General features: G+C 35.9%; 2 long non-coding RNA genes across 2 annotated transcripts; both read right to left on the minus strand.

Annotated features, from left to right (window-relative positions):
- Window positions 1–1295: 1295 nt before the first annotated feature.
- Window positions 1296–4022, minus strand: LOC119780008. The gene is made up of 3 exons (XR_005280324.1): window positions 3956–4022; window positions 1518–1561; window positions 1296–1441 (listed from the first exon to the last, which is right to left on the minus strand). It is a non-coding gene; the product is annotated as an uncharacterized LOC119780008 (long non-coding RNA).
- Window positions 4023–11070: 7048 nt separating this feature from the next.
- LOC119780011 lies at window positions 11071–13205 on the minus strand. The gene is made up of 4 exons (XR_005280327.1): window positions 13182–13205; window positions 13019–13093; window positions 12767–12841; window positions 11071–11154 (listed from the first exon to the last, which is right to left on the minus strand). It is a non-coding gene; the product is annotated as an uncharacterized LOC119780011 (long non-coding RNA).
- Between the last annotated feature and the right edge of the window lie 4390 nt (window positions 13206–17595).

Consider the following 17595-nt stretch of genomic DNA (forward strand, 5'->3'; position numbering starts at 1 on the left):
CATGGGAAGTACCTATTCTGCATCTTTTACATGAGTGGTTGTGAAATTGGCTAACACTCAGCAGTAAATGATTTGGAGGCTTAGACCAATATTTTATGGAACTATTGTTTAAAAAAAACTTAATTTTTAAGGTTTTTATTGAAAGAAAAAGATTACCAAAAATACCCCTAACCTACAGATGAAGGTGATAAACAACATGCTTTTTGTCATAATTAAGAAAAGTTTTTCAATCACTTTCAGAAAGTGACCTGACTCTAAAGGCCACATTTGTTTCACATATTTATATTTGTAATCAGGAAAACCCCATCTACCAATATATCACATCAACATCATTTAACAGCCTGCAGAGACCTGTGGCTATTCTATGTAAGTAACATTGGTTTAGATGCTGCTGACTACAGCAGAAACAAGAAACTTCTCAAACATGAGAAGCTGTTGCTTGGTTACTGTTGTAACTTATTTGTAATTTGTACCAGCGGCTCATAAAATTCTGCTTTCTCCTTTCCTTTGTAAAGTGTGCAAATAGAAAACAAAAGAGAATGTCAACAACTTATAATTTTAAAAAAATCCATTACAAACTACACAATTATGGGATTTTAATTAAACCTTAATAGGCAGAAATCAAAACAGCTGAAATCAAAGTGGCTTAAATTAGTTTATATGGCTTGTTGGCTGGCTGGATGGTACAAAATGTCTAGATGGATACTGTAGATGGAGTCCACCAGATAATATTGAATGACTTTTAAAATATACAAATGTTGTGACATAGTCAGAGGTTTGATATACAGTAGAACATCAGTGTAGGAGTTTAAAGCAGTGTGAAGTTATAACAGCATATATAACCAAGAGCCTCTGCAACCTCTAATCCAGTATATAAATTGCATAGAGCATCTATGTAAAAAACAACCAGGCCAACCATAACCAGAAATACATCAAAGATGGTCATCATTTCTCTGAAGGAGCTGCAGAAATCAACAACTCAGCTTGAGAATGTGTCAACAGGAGGATTCACAGTTGTTCTGAATATTCTCGAATAACACTCTTAATGATACAGGCATGCATTTTGATAAAGAAAAGAAAACAGAAACATTGCATAGATTTTATCTACTAAGATTAACATTTGGTTGAAGCAAATAACTAGGAAAAACAAAACACAAAATACAGAAAATAAAAACATAAATTTAGTTAATTCAAATTAAATGCATTAATTTTATTTTTTAAAGACCACAAAATGTAAAGGGCAGCTTATAGGATGAAATTACTGCTTGAAAATTAAATTCTTAAAAAGACAGCTTTAGAGAGAACATTTATCTGAATTGTTTTTTCTCCTCTTCAAGAAATAAGAAAATCTTATTTCAGCATATCTTCATGGCCTTCAGCTTGACAGAAAAAGAATGGACTAATCAGGGATGGTGGAGTATGTGTGGTAAACAAAGCCAGGCTGAAAGAACAAAAGCATTAAACACAGCTTGAGGAGACACTACATTGCATTCAGATCCTTTTTTTTTCAGACTTACATCATTTTGCTCATAATACTCTTTCACGTTTTGTACTTGATAATCTGAAGCAAAAGAAAAAACATTTTTAAGGACATGATTTTAAAGATGTTGAATATTTCTATTCAACAATAATAAATAAAATCTTTGTCAAATTACATTTTTCAGTTACAAATACAATGACCTAATAATAATGATAATAACCAAAGGCTACTTTAACGGTAGGTGTTTAAGATTGCTCTGATAGCATGCTGTTTGTTTGGCACCCCTGCTTAGAATGTATAAAATTCCTTAATATATAGTAAAACTCCCCTTTATGTGAGTAATCCTGCTTATAAGTTAATGTAGACTTAAAGGAATAATCCAACCTATTCTCATTAGGAGTGCGTATGAAATGGTACGAAAAGTTATGCACCGTAATTTCGTACGTTTTTTTCGTCGTATGCGCATGCGAATATAGAATATAAATTACAATTAGCCCTAACCCTGACCCTACACCTAACCCTAACCTTAAGATATAAATCAGCAAGCAAAGTAGTTAGAGACATGAATAAGTGATAATTGCACTGTTTTTCCCATTTTTACGTCCGTCCGCGGATCTGTTTTTTTTTTCTGTCTGCCAGCGCATGCGCACTGATGTGGTTTTTTGAGGAAAAACGTCCAAAACGTACGAAATAGTGTGCATAACTGTTTCGTACGATTTCATACGCACTGATAATGAGAATATGTTGAATAATCCTCATTTAATAAAAAGATCATTTTTATTTCCTCCAGTACCACAGCAGCTGCTACATCTTTTTCACATTCGACCTATTGCAAGGAAGGCACTAAATTTCTCTTTTTTTCAAAGTTGTAACATGAAAGATAAGAAAACCTTTGACCAATTGCCTTTGCATTTTTAATGTTCTGAATGTCTGAATCCTTGTTTTCTCCTCTCTTCAGCTCAGCCCATAGGGTCTGGAGGATGAGGTCACTAGGGAGAAAGGTTGCTTCTATGACAACATAAATCTTCCAATAAGCTTTTTTAGCTACCATAAAGTACTTGTGGAAAAGACTGGAAGGCCCAATTCCAAACCGGCCCCTAAGCACTAACCCTGTGTTTGCATGTTCCCGAGGAGGGTCCACCACATTAAGTGCCATCCCAAACCCTGTAGTGGGTAGGGCGAATGGACCGTTCAGCCCTTAAATAGTGAGTCTGCACAAGTGCAGGCTCTCTGGAACTTGGCAGCAGGCGGGGCCGAACTGTGAGATTTTTTTTAGGCTAGGAGGCAGTCATGTAACCAGGCCATGAATAAAACCATTACTTTTCTGCATTTGGCCACGTCCTCCTCCTCCAGCACCTTTCTTTTTTTGTCTCTCTCCATCTCAGCACCATCTTCCCTCTTCCTTTTACTACATTCTAAGACCCAGTTCATTGCTTCTTATCCTCACTTGCACTGCTTGCTACCTTAACACAGCACAGCAGCTTGCACCAGACACACGTCACACACACCTTTTCTCCACATGCTGCTGTCTGTGCCCCTTCTCAAATTCTAATGGCCAAAGTGGCCTGTCTGTCCCTCTCTCTGACAGGCCAGCTGATGCTGCACCAGCAGACTTACAAAAAATAAAAAATAAAAAAAAAGAGAGCGGGAGTGACACGCAGACCACCAGACCAATCCACGGCCAGCACTCTGGGAATATTCCCGATTCTCCCTATGGCCAGTCCCGGTATGGCAGCAGGTGTAACAGTGGCTTGATGGTGGAGGAAAGTCGTGCATTTAAATGTTAGTTCCACCGGTTTGCTGCATAGGGATTGGTTGCCTAGTGGTTAGGGCATAAAGCTTTGAGTCCTGAGGTCCTGAGTTCAGGCCCCATTGGTTCTCTGAGCAAGACTCTTAACCCCACACTGCTCCCCGGAGGCCCCAAGATGGCAGCCCACTGCTCCTGAAGGGGATGGGTTAAATGCAGACTAAATTTTCTCCCATGTGAGATCAATAAAGTTCAATTATTATCTGTCATGATCTTGGCACTGATGACTGGCTTAATTAGTAATTTCATTCACCTGTCCAATTCTGCTCGATTGCTCATTACCTCTCATCTGATCCAACTTTCATGTAAAAGATTAAGAACCCTAATGAGTAAGCAAATTACAGTTCTTATAATCATTAATTGTTTTTTAACCTCAGTTTGAATGACCTATTAATTAACTACGGCTTCCAGTACTAGTCTTCTGTTAACCCTGCACAACACATACACACGCACACACACACACCCACACACCACAAAAACACTTTTTAAACACCTCAAGTTAAGAGTTCTTGTGATATTTCCATTGCTAAATATTTATAGTGTGTGGGTATGCTGCTGCAGTAAAAGAATATCCTATTTTTAACCTTTTTTTTAATTAACATATAGAGGATGTGTTGTAAAAAAACAAATAGAATATAAAAAAGCAACAACAAAACAGAGCATCTTACCAGAAGGAGAAAACACAGCAGTGGCAATCCTGTAAGGCTCCAGATGACCTGAAGGTATCTATTTTTTATTTAAAGAAAAAAGGTTAATAACTAAATATGACAATGATTACTGTCTTTACATATACTCACATGGACAAAATCATTGGTACACCTCATTTAATGAAAAAAAACCTAAATCCTATGGAGCATCTTTGGAAGGACAAACAAATACTCTAATGAGCTCAGCAGACAAAAAATAAAATAAAAACCACAAAGCTTGCATGCAAACAACAACCTATCCTACAGTTGCGTGACCCTTCGCATCGTTTTTGGTTCAATCCATTCTAATATTTTTTCAGTGAAGTCACTCATAATGGGTAGAGTAGCCTGAAATTTTACCATCTTAGAGTAAGCATACTTCTTAAAAATAATACTCAAAAGTAAAAAATAAAACTCTTGCTTAAAAAAAATCTTCTAAAAGTAAAATTTGTTAAAATAACAATAACTAAGATAAATGTAGCTCGTCATACCCACCTCTCGTTGGCATAGGTCTTTCACATATTTAAAGGGTGAAAAATTGAATCGCTTTAAATACTCTCTGATTGCACTGTAGATAACTATCAAACATCCATGAAGCTCAAATGTTAACTCAGGTGAAATGACTAATGATGTTGAACTTTCTAAGAGAAGAAACTTGGACATACAACTAGAATATTGTTAAATATTATGACATCCTAAAGCAGTCTGTATGTTTTTAATATGACTGTTAATTGATGTAGTTAATGTTAAATACTTTCTGCAATGCCAAAAAGTTTCATCTAGATACAAATTGTAACCAAAGCAAACTTTCAACCAAAGATAAAATCCTCAGTTGTTATGTCTTACTTTAGGGTTCAGTTTAAGGTATCAAAAACACCATTAATAACTATTCCTGCTCTTAATATCCAGAACATGGTAAAACAAAATTGAAACAATAGCTGCATATTGTATTTATATTTATACTTATTATCATGTCATTTAATTACCCCTTCTGTTCCCCTTTGTTCATCTGTAAAGTTGGAAACAAAATACATACATTTGACAACCTATTCATACTGTGCAGATGTAATGTTTTTATGCAGAGATATGTCATGATAAAGTTACCTTTGAAAAGACATTGCGATCTAAGAAAGTAAAGAAAATTAGTTTTTAATGCGAAGACAAGCACAAGTAATTAAAATCTTGGAATTCTTATTTACCTGTGAGAGACGTCTTTTGCTGGAAAATACAAAGCAAAACAAACAAGATATAATTTATATACGTCTACAGAGTTGTGACACTGTGTTCAATGGTTCAATATTTACTTTAATTGTCACCCAAATAAGTCGCCCGATCATGGAATTTTTTTATGTGGGTACAGCTGAATATACATGATTTCAAAGCAACTCAAAAATGTTATGCAAAGTTAAAAACCTAACCAAGAAACTAATAAAATAGACTAGCAAACAAAACAATGAGAAAAAGACAAAAGTATATCTTAATAAATGTTGCAAACATCTCATCTACAAAGAGGGAGCTCATTGCAGAACCATTGACCAGAGATGGGGAGTTCAGAAGGAGAATGGCCCCCATGTTACCAGCTATCTTTTCAGTGTTATGTTTCTGTGACCTCAAAAATCAGACATATTTTATTCAAAATCCTTCTTGCAAGAATAATATTTACATGTTGGATAAATCTCAAAGCAGAAATTAGAGAAATTTTTTCTAACCTCTTTTTATTCATATTTGCTGGGTTTAGGAAACCGTGCTGGATGAAGTGCATGAAGGATGGCACCATGCTGCTTTCCCAAAGGACTCGTGCAAAGTTGAATTGAAAGTATCTTTAATCAGGAATAGTGCTATGATCTTGGCACTGATGACTGGCTTGATAACTCATTCAATTTACCTGCATAACTCTGCCCAGTTTGTCATTACTGCTCATCTGATCCACCTGCTCCTGCCTCTATTTAAGTTGCTTGCATCCAGTCATCAGGTCCAGATTTTCTTGGTCTCCCTAGCCATTGGTGAGAGTGTTTTTAGAGTTCTTTCGTGTTTCTGATTTCCTGATCCTGACCTATTTTGCCTCTCAACTGCTGGGCCTGCCTCTTCCCATCTGAACGTTTTGCCAGACCTGGCTTCAGACTCCTGGATGTCTGAGCCTGCCTCTTCCTGTTCTGATCGGTTTTCCTGACCTGGCTTCGGACTCTTGCTGCCAACCAACCGACTGGATCCTACCTCGTTCTTCGGTTTTCTCTGTGTTTTTCTTCTCTCCAAATGTCCTTCCTTAGAAATCCTAGCAGCTGTTCTCACAGCCCAGTGTTTTAATAAAAGCTTTTTGAGTAATCCCACTGTCTTTCTCACCTGAACATTAGGTCCTTCTGTTCTGAATCATGACACATAGTTCTACGTTCACACTGTAGCCTGAAGTGACCCAAATCCGATTTTTGGGCCCATATGCAACCTCTAACTGATCTTTTTATGGCTGTCTGAACAACACAGATACGATTTTTTCCAATGCGTTCCAGGCCACTTGACTATGTGGTCCTGAATGTGATATGAACCAGATCTTTTAAAATGCAACCTGTGTCTGAACGGCCAGGTCGCATTCCTCCGACCTTAACGTCATTAATCAGAATCAGAATCAGAAATACTTTAATAATCCCTAAGGGAAATTACTTTTGTTACACGCTCCAGTTACAGTTTTACATGATATATACACACATCCAACTATACAATATAATAAAGATAAAAAATAACAATAAAAAGAGATAAAATATATATACACATATACACCCACCGGCCAATTTATTAGGTACACCTGTCCAACTGCTCGTTAACACTTAATTTCTAAGCAGCCAATCACATGGCGGCAACTCAGTGCATTTAGGCATGTAGACATGGTCAAAACAATCTCCTGCAGTTCAAACCGAGCATCAGTATGGGGAAGAAAGGTGATTTGAGTGACTTTGAACGTGACATGATTGTTGGTGCCAGAAGGGCTGGTCTGAGTATTTCAGAAACTGCTGATCTACTGGGATTTTAACGCTCAACCATCTCTAGGGTTTACAGAGAATGGTCCGAAAAAGAAAAAACATCCAGTGAGCGGCAGTTCTGTGGGCGGAAATGCCTTGTTGATGCCAGAGGTCAGAGGAGAATGGCCAGACTGGTTCGAGCTGATAGAAGGGCAACAGTGACTCAAATAACCACCCGTTACAACCAAGGTGGGCAGAAGAGCATCTCTGAACGCACAGTATTTCGAACTTTGAGGCAGATGGGCTACAGCAGCAGAAGACCACACCGGGTGCCACTCCTTTCAGCTAAGAACAGGAAACTGAGGCTACACTTTTGCACAAGCTCATCCAAATTGGACAATAGAAGATTGGAAAAACGTTGCCTGGTCTGATGAGTCCCGATTTCTGCTGCGACATTCGGATGGTAGGGTCAGAATTTGGCATCTACAACATGAATGCATGGATCCATCCTGCCTTGTATCAACGGTTCAGGCTGGTGGTGGTGGTGTCATGGTGTGGGGAATATTTTCTTGGCACTCTTTGGGCCCCTTAGTACCAATGGAGCATTGTTGCAACGCCACAGCCTACCTGAGTATTGTTGCTGACCATGTCCATCCCTTTATGACCACAATGTACCCAACTTCTGATGGCTACTTTCAGCAGGATAATGCGCCATGTCATAAAGCTGGAATCATCTCAGACTGGTTTCTTGAACATGACAATGAGTTCACTGTACTCAAATGGCCTCCACAGTCACCAGATCTCAATCCAATAGAGCATCTTTGGGATGTGGTGGAACGGGAGATTCGCATCATGGATGTGCAGCCGACAAATCTGTGGCAACTGTGTGATGCCATTATGTCAATATGGACCAAACTCCCTGAGGAATGCTTCCAGCACCTTGTTGAATCTATGCCACGAAGAATTGAGGCAGTTCTGAAGGCAAAAGGGGGTCCAACCCGTTACTAGCATGGGGTACCTAATAAAGTGGCCGGTGAGTGTAGCTCTTCTGTATATATATCTGTATGTATATCTATGCATATGTAAAAACTAAATCCAAATAAAGTGAAAAGTCCAATTAAAGTGATAAATCCAAGTAAAGTAAAGTAATACCCGACAAAGGTCACTATTCTGGGTCTTGCTATGAGGAAGCTGCAAGAAAAACAACAACCATGGTGGATAATGATGCGCAGAGCAGTTTTTATGTTTCACCATCTTGAAAAGATTGTTTTTTTGTGGTTGGGAAAGATCGCTAGATGCGCTCTGGCACTACCATCCATGCTTACTTCCGTAAACACAGAGCACGCCAGCCTGTGATGTCACTGGATTCTCTACTACGCATGCAAGACACTTGCGTTGTATGACTACATTTCACACAGGAGATCACATACAAGTCGCATATATTTGGAAATGTAAACGGCAAAGCAACAAAAAAAAATCGGATTTCACAAAAAAAATCGGAATTGAGCATCAAGGCCTGCAGTGTGAACGCAGCCAAAGAAGCAGTCTCCTGCCTTTAAGAAACAGCTGAGTTAATCTAGCCACCATTTAATCTATCATGCCAGTAAGGCAGCAATTGTGCTATGGTTCACTGACATTCTTGTCCAGCCAAAATCCCAACCCCTCTTGAAAAACATGTACAATCCAAAAGCTATCACATGAATGATAATAAACACAAAAGATAAATCTTAAGTTGACTTTCAATTGGCTGGATTCCTTAAGGGATATTCCACCTCATATCTCACTACTTCAGTATCTTTATTATAATCGGGTTGTCAGTTTGAGTGGGGTTTTTGAAGACCCAAATACAGACATGAGAAGGCAGAGATGAGTTTGCAGATCTAATGGAAGAATTCCACATGCCACTGAAGCAAAATCCACAATAATGAAGACCAAAAATCAAGTAAACCTCAGGGAAAAACACACATGGGGAGCAAAAAGACAGATGAAGCAAAAAAGTAACAAGAAACCAGCAATGAGGAATTGCAGAGGTGGTGTAAATATGGGGAACAGAACAAAGAATGGGCTAAAGAGCTGATATGGAGCAGGTGTGAATAGAACTAACTAGAAGGGAGCCAAGGATAAAGGAACAGGAGCAAGGGGGTAACAGAGAGTAAGTCTAGCAATGCAAAACTGAAAGAAAACAACCACAAAGACACAGAGTTACAAATAAACTTAAAATAAACTTAAACAGAGGGCAGAACCCTAACACTGGTACCCACACTCACCTACTGATGGTGGTCAGAGGTCCCGGTGGTCCCAGTATACAGGGCCAGTATACTTCTGTCACTGAGACTCAGGGTTGCAGTGGCTGCAATATAGCTTGGCACTACCAGTGTGTGAGTGTGTGCATGAATGGATGAATGACAGAGACCTCTGGCCCTGACCTGATCAGAGATAATTTCTCCTTTTTTACTTAGCGGCGTAGGGAGTTGCAAAGCACATATATACACCTGCTGAAGACTGATTGTCTGAGCAGATGCTTTGTTTGTGGTCTGGCTGTATGTATATAGACTCAATTCTGCTCTGCCTTCATATCAACAGGCTCTAACTTTAAGTCTACCCCTCAAAGTTCTGGGCCTCACTGCTTTTTATAGTTTACAAATGGCTGGTTTGTCGATTCTTCAGTATATTAATCAGTGAAACTATGATGGGCGACAGCAGGTGCTTGTGGAATAAAATGTAGCCAGTGTTGCACTTCTGTGCTCTACCAAGGAAGAACATAGATGGGAAAATGCATGACTTAAAAGGAAATTTTTAATGATGGAATTAGAAAGAGGTAATGCTAAACTTAGTATGTCCACAAAAAGTACTCTGTGTACACAAATTACTGTAGAGTGGTATTTAGTGGGAACAAATGGGTAGGCTGCTGCACCTCATGGGACCCAATTAGTATTTTGTGAGCAAACATTTGTATGTCATGAGAATAAATAGGTATTATTCATATATATATATATATATATATATATATATATATATATATATATATATATATATATATATATATATATATATATATATATATATATATATATATATATATATATATATATATATATATATATATATATATATATATATATATAAATAAACTTTTAAAGCTTAATATGAAATATATAAAATAACATCAGGATTCAATTATATTTTTCATGAACCAAAACTACATGAATCAATCTTATGTACACAAATACAACTTAAAGATGGTTAATAGAGGCAAAAAGTGGACAGGCAGAATTAGATCCATGGAGTGATGCATTTCACTGCAACATTTCATTAAATACTGTTGTGAATAACTCTTATTTTCATATTGTACATCTCTCTAGGGATGATCATTGGAGGCTTTGTGCATGTGTGACTCATTTTAATGGGGAAACAGAGGGGCACAGACTCTGAGTGTCATTGGTTTGGAAGAGGGAGGGACACACAACATCTACTTGCACCAACCTGGTCAGTGCTTTGTGACATTGCAGAGTTTCCAATATCACATAAAAAACGTTGCTAGGTCTTTGGCTAGTGGACTGTTAGAAAAAGATTACTTAAAGTGTTCTGGAATGTTGCAAAATATAGTGACTAAGTCACTAAATTTGCAAAACAGCAATGTTACTGCCGATTGGATGAAAGTTGGAGGGTGGGTGGGGCTAAAGCCAGTTAGGTATGGTTTAAGCCATTAAATCTACTTTAGCTTCACCTAACTACCTGAGCTGGTTCTGCAGCCAACACTACTTACTGTATGAAAGATACATTACATAAAATGTAGGAATTGTATTTTTTTTTTTTTTTTTTACCGTTACTCCAAGTCCACTGTAATTGTCTGGGGCTTTTTACCCACTCATCTATAGAAATTCAAAATGTTTCAGCTAAGAATGATCGAAAGAGAGACAGGGCTACTTTATAATCTGTTAAAGACTGACCCAATTTGAATTTCTAGAGCTCTAAGTGAAGAGCGAAGATTCTTGTACAAGATTACGGATCATATTATGTTTTAACATGAACCTAAGCTAAGCATAAGAAACAGACACTGTCCAGTTTTATGTAATTAAGCAATTTAAGACAATATGGCAAATACTTAGATAATATGTTGCGTGTACATATATAAATGTTTCTCACCAGCTCGCTGTTGAATCCTTAATATGAGACCGAGGAAGATAATGCCAATTGCTGACCCAATACCAGCCAATACCACCAGTAAAACTGTTGGAACAATAGCAGTCAAAAAGTTACATGCTCTTTTCTTCTTATGACAAAACACACATTTTTAAAAATAAGGATAGAAGTCTTGCCAGAATAGAATACAATAGAATATAATTTAATTTAGTTGAATACACTTTTAGGTTAGAAGTTCATATTTCGTCACCATAGACTAGTGTCATAAATCTGGGGACAATGAGTTGTAATGCCCCAAACATGGGTTGTCTATGATTCACAGAGGGTCATGTACAGCATTATTAGAATGCGAACTTGAATGTGGGTTATTCACTTTAACTTTGTTAACAATGTCAATAAAATTACCATTTGAATGTTATTCAAAAACATCAAGACGCTTTACTAACATTCAAATAGAGAAAACCTTTAAGAAAAAAATAAATAAAAATAAAATATATATATATATATATATATATATATATATATATATATATATATATATATATATATCAGCGAAAACTGAAGAAGTTGACTTTTGTAAATGTTTTTCGGGGGGGGGGTTTAGGATGTCCTGAAAACTTCCTTGCAAACCAAAGGGGTGCCAAGCAAAAAAAAACAGTGCAGGATCCACTGCTTTAAAGTGTATTCATCAAATTCACTTACAGTAAAAGCCATGGGGTAGGCTTTGGGAAGGTTGCTCCAGAGAACCTAATTAACTTTATTTGTTTAAAATTTATTTTGACATGTGACAAGGATAGTAGTCCTTCAGATAAACTACCAATAAGTTCTGGATTAGCCTCCCATTCCTGGTTTCTTTATATCTTTTCAGCAGCTGTTTAAGCGTCTTAATCATAAAGGTTCATACTGTAATCCACTACATTTGCAGTGGTGGAGTTTCATCCTGGAGCAAAAAAATGAAAAATCCCACATTAGATGAGCTATTAGAGGAACTGTGCCAACCACTGCTTGTGAAAAAATGTTTTATTGTCATACAGGACACAGTCCAGTCATCAAGCATGGAGGCAGAAGCATCAAGCTGTGGAACAGCACTGTAAATTCATATAAAGCTTACAGAATATGGAGGAAGCAGGGTCAACATCAAATAATCAGAATTTACTTTAACTTAAGAGCTAGATGGTTGAACTTTGGACTCAACTGTATGCTCAAACAGAAGTCTAGAAATAATAAAAACTGGAACGTAATTGAGGAAGCAGAATATAATTATTAATTTTGTACAATACCTATGACCTTAACCCATTACAATTATGAACTATTTTGAAAGTCAAGTACTTCAGAGGTAACAAACTGATAGAGCTGCTGTCAATTTTTGCAAGATTACAGTTAAACTATGTAGCGAGAACTATTGTAAAGGTGTTATTCAGGCACAATTTAGCAAACATTGGCTGTTGTGTGGGTTTGTATTTAAGTCTGTAGTTAAAATATTAACCCATTGTGGAATTGAGAGAAGCAAGATACATCCAAACATATCCACCCAGTGCTTTTTCAAAAAAAAAAAAAAATGTTTTCTTTATTATTTTATTGATCTATTTTAAGAAATTATATTAAAAAAAACACTTATCTAAAGCTCAAAATGAATCCGACTTGTACTATATGTCCCGAATGAGTGTTATTAGATCCAGAACAGTATTTATCTATTTACCTGATAATGGTCTCGAGGAACTTCTCTTTTTGGAGACGTTATCCAAAGATAATTGTTTATCTGTAATATTGTCTGCTTCAAAACAGATCAAATGAAATATGAGTGATAATGTTTTTGTAAAGCAAGTATTGTGATTATAAATGTAATATTATACTTGAATCCTTATGAAAAGCAAATTCTATCAATATTGTTGCTGAATAGAAAGTCAGCTCAAACTAATACAGTAGCTGCTGTAATGAAATAAAAATATACCTGTTTGGCTTGTGGCTCTGGCTGAATTTTTGCTGGGAATTAAGTTTGATAATTCAGTTGTCATCTCCCTTTTTTCTGAAACAAATAATTATAGCAGAAAATATTTGTGTGTTTTATTATGCCAGAATACAATAATAAACAAATGACAATAATCGTCACTTACTTTGAATTAAGATGCTGGATAGGTCGCAATATGGAGAAAGCTCTTGTCCAGAAATAGCTTTGTATCGACAGTTTACTTTCACCTCATAAGGAAGTTTGGGATTTGCTACTCTCGCTAGTAGTTCAGTTCCTGTCAGTGACTGATTACAGTAAACGTTTCTTTCATGTCCAGTTGAATCACCCAAGATATATAACATACATTCAGAGACAGGAACAGATGAAGGAGCCTCACAGGTCAATGTGACTGTTTCTGTTTCTGTGATCACTGCTGGATTCACTGTGAGTTTAGGTTCAGGAAGAGCTGCTGGTAGAAAAAAAAAAGCAACAACAACAATTTGTGTGTGGAGTTGTCCTCCATGTCCAGATCATACAATTATCTAAAATGTCCTGCAGCATTAAGAATTAATTTCACTGCAGCTAAGACTGAACACATCCTACAGTATCATTCGATCAAGCTTTATTACACTGAGCTAATAAAGGAGCATATTCTTTATCCAATATTGGGCAGGATTATTTTACACCAGTGGTCCTCCGTAGGTTAGCATTCCTATTGTCAGTAATTTGGAGGCATTAACCACCAATACTTGGATGTATAAAGAAAGCCTAGCTTTTAAGCATTTTATTGGTAAAGAGAACAAAAACTTTGCAATAATTTTCACTTTATAATTACTCTCTACATCAGGGCTTCATAAATATTTCAGCCTGTGACATCACAACTAATATTCCACCAGTCCTCTAAAATTACATATATTTACCTCAAACTCTATTCATTAATACATATAAAGTAATACTATAACTTAATATGTATTAATAAATGGAGTTTGATTTCTTTAGATAAATTTCCTTAGATACATGTATCTTTTTTGTATTTCTTCACTTAAATGTACTTGTGCAATTTACTATTAAATTACATATTTAATGTAATAAATAATAGTATAATATATAAATATATATATATATATTTATATGGTAAATAGCACCTTTTTTCAAGTCAGGAGACTTGACCAAAGCTCTTTACACTACATTCAGTCATTCACCCATTCACGCACACACTCACACACTGATGGTGGGAAGCTACATTGTAGCCACAGCTGGCCTGGGGCTCATGGACAGAAGCGGGGCTGCCATACACTCTGACCACCATCAGTAGACAATGCAGGTGAAGTGTCTTGCCCAAGGACACAACGACACTGAAAGCCTGACCTGGGGCTTGAACCGGCAATCCTTCGATTTCGATTTCAGGGCAAACTCCTACATCTGATGCCACTGTCGACATATATATTTATGTCATGGCACATTTATATTTATTCATATCATTTTATATTTTGTCCCTCTTTATTTGTCAACAATTAAATTAGGAGGATTGTGAAAACCATCTCACAATCTCCCACATATTTTGTGGCCAACCCCCTAATTTGGGACCCTCTGCTCTACAATGTGTTGAGGTATGACAAAAATCATGATAAATTAATATTTCAGATTCAAGTTTGTTGTTGTAAAAATTAAATAATATTGTCAAAAGAGAAAAAATGGTCAGAAGAAAATTGTGGACCACAGTTCAGGGTGACCAAGACTGTCTCTATGATCACTGAATGACTCGCTGTTAGTTTAGGCAGATTCAAAGCTGAACAGTCATAGAATAAGCATTAAACCAAACATAAAATGTGACTCTCAGTGTACTAAGAAAAATGTTGTTTTTTTTCCAACTAACCTTCAGCCCCAAACCCATGAATGGAACCTAGTGCAAGAATGCAAGAAAGGTTATCAAGTATAATAAAACACATGTAAAGTTTTGAACTGACAGATCCATTTTTGTTTTTAAATTTATTGTTGAATATTTATAAATAACTTACAGATAAAGATGATGAACAACTTCATTTTTGTCATAATGAAGAAATGCCCTCCAAACCCGAACAAGCAATGATCAGACTCTGAATGCCAAATGTTTGTTTCACACATTTGTATTTGTATTAAGAAAAACCACATCTATTATTATTGCACATCAACATCACTGACAGCCCAGTGACCTAAATGATTCTGTCTGTAGCTGTGGTTTAGAAGCTATTGACCACAGCAGAAACTAGCAACCATGAAAACATGAGCAGGTAAGCTGGTTATGTGTTTGTATGTCTAAACTATTGTTTAAGTTTCTTAAAAACACAACATATAACTAGAAATTGTGACAAAGACCGTGGAAAATCCAGTGTGCAAATTAACTAATTACACAGTACATATAAAGAATTATACTATACATGAAAAATCCTGTGGAACATTAATATAGAATCTGATAAAGCAGCTATAGAAGAAGTCAGATTAAACACAAACATCAGATCTGTCCATTTCAACTCAAATTGTTGTAAAAGCTTAGCACAGATGGATGGACAAATTACACATAATAAAATATTTGCAACATTTCATAAATAACTATTCTGATTCTATCTCAGTTAATGTTCTTCTACGTGGATTTCCTGTTTAAATAGCTTGTACAATACCTAAAAATTAAATCAACACTGCCACACCCTGGCAAAACAGAGAGTGACTGATTTGTTCTCTCTTATCTTATGCTTGCATCACAATTTATGAGTATTTCTATCAATAATTGGAAACCAGGCTGTAAAAGATTTGAATAAAACATCAATACCTTTAAATTAGATATTTAATAATCTGATCTTGATAAATGTGTTTCAATTACAATTTTACATCAAAGCATAGTTAAACAGAAACTCTAACCAGATCTAATAATTACACTTTAAGCATCAAACCAAGACATTAATTATGAAAATCAGTCAAAAGCTAATATGAAAGGATCTTGTGAAACAAAAGAAAAAAAAAAACATGAATATAATAATCAAAAATACTTTGGAGAACAACAGAGGAAGTCAAAACCCATAATGATTTTTTTTACCTTTTCTATATTTTATCATCTCTCAAACTTATTCTATTTGTGTCTATGGGTTTAGAAAAGCTAATTTAAAGATATCCATCCAAAGGTTCGATGTTAAAAACATACAGTTAAAAACCCTGAATGCACAGTTTTAACCTTTATGACATTTGCCAGGAAGGAGTCAAAGCTAAAATCATACAGCTAAAACACACTATGAAAAGCAGCTTTCTTCCTCCTTGCCAAGAATAGAAGAAAACCTGTTAGAGGGTTTAAAAGAATTAAGACTGGCAACAATGGTAGTGTTAAACAGAACAACATCTACCACACATCAGTTAAAATATGAAAGTTTAAATTAAAGCACATTTTAGAAGTGAACTGTCCACGTTAAAGTCTAAGCCTAATTCCGAGACAGATTCCTTTGAAAAACCTGAAAATAGTTGCCCCCAGATATCCCCAAGCCAGTAAAGCATTTTTGTCTTTTTTCTCCAGATGTGCAAGAATGGTAGAAACATAATTAATAAAGCTTGGTGATCAATGCAGTGAAAGTACAGTCTGCAAAGCACTGATTCAAGGACGCTAGAGTCAAATGCATACTTTTTTGATTTTTTTTTTTTAATCTTTACGAAAACAATGTGTATTTTTCTCCACTTTATATGTGTTGTGGTCTATCACATAAAATTCTGATAAAATTCCTGAAAGTTAGTTTTTCTAAGGTGTAGTTCCTGCATTGTTTTCAGGTTGAGAAAAAATATTTTAACAGACAGAAATGAAAACAATTCATGATCTTAATTTCATTTTATTTAGAACAGGACGATGTACATCAAAGCATGTATGATATTATATATTAATGGAAGAAGGAGGTGATTAAATGACACTTGTAAGGCAGTGAGTTCTCTTGTAAGTACAAATAGTTACAGTTTAAAGTTTATTTGCTATTTTCTTTTAGCACTAAGTTACGTTAAACTATTTTAAAATGCAGTAAAACAAAGATGGATATTAAAAAAGTAAATCACCAAACTGTGCCAACTTTAACAAGTTCATATTTAAATGTTTTCTAACAGTTTTGTTTAGGGTCAGATTGGCTCTCCACCATTAAGTATAATTGATGCCAAAACTACTAAACTAAGAAATTACTGAAATAGAGCCTCTCTGATTTCATGAAGTAGGTTAAAATATCCCAGAGAGCAACAAGTTTTGCTCCAGTCTGAAGAATTACTGAACATATGAAACAAAGTCCCAACATCTGTCAGTGTGGAACAACTTCAAAACATTTTTTAGGCCTTTTAAACCCCAGCAGACTATGGTGAAAGCTGTTATGTGAACAAATGCAAAACTCGAATGGTTGCAAGCTCTTCTAGATGGGATTAACTTACCAAAATTACTCAGAGTGCATCCACGACTAAATCAAAGCTGCAGGCATCACTTATACTACAAAGAAAAAGAGACTCTGCCTAATACCCTCCGTTGGAGATTTTACAGGACAAATACTTCTGTTAAGCAAAATGAATGTGAACATCTATACTATATATTT

This window comes from Cyprinodon tularosa, unplaced genomic scaffold (genome assembly GCF_016077235.1).
Source record: "Cyprinodon tularosa strain WSP-4 unplaced genomic scaffold, ASM1607723v1 ctg154, whole genome shotgun sequence".
In the NCBI taxonomy this organism is placed as follows: Eukaryota; Metazoa; Chordata; class Actinopteri; order Cyprinodontiformes; family Cyprinodontidae; genus Cyprinodon; species Cyprinodon tularosa.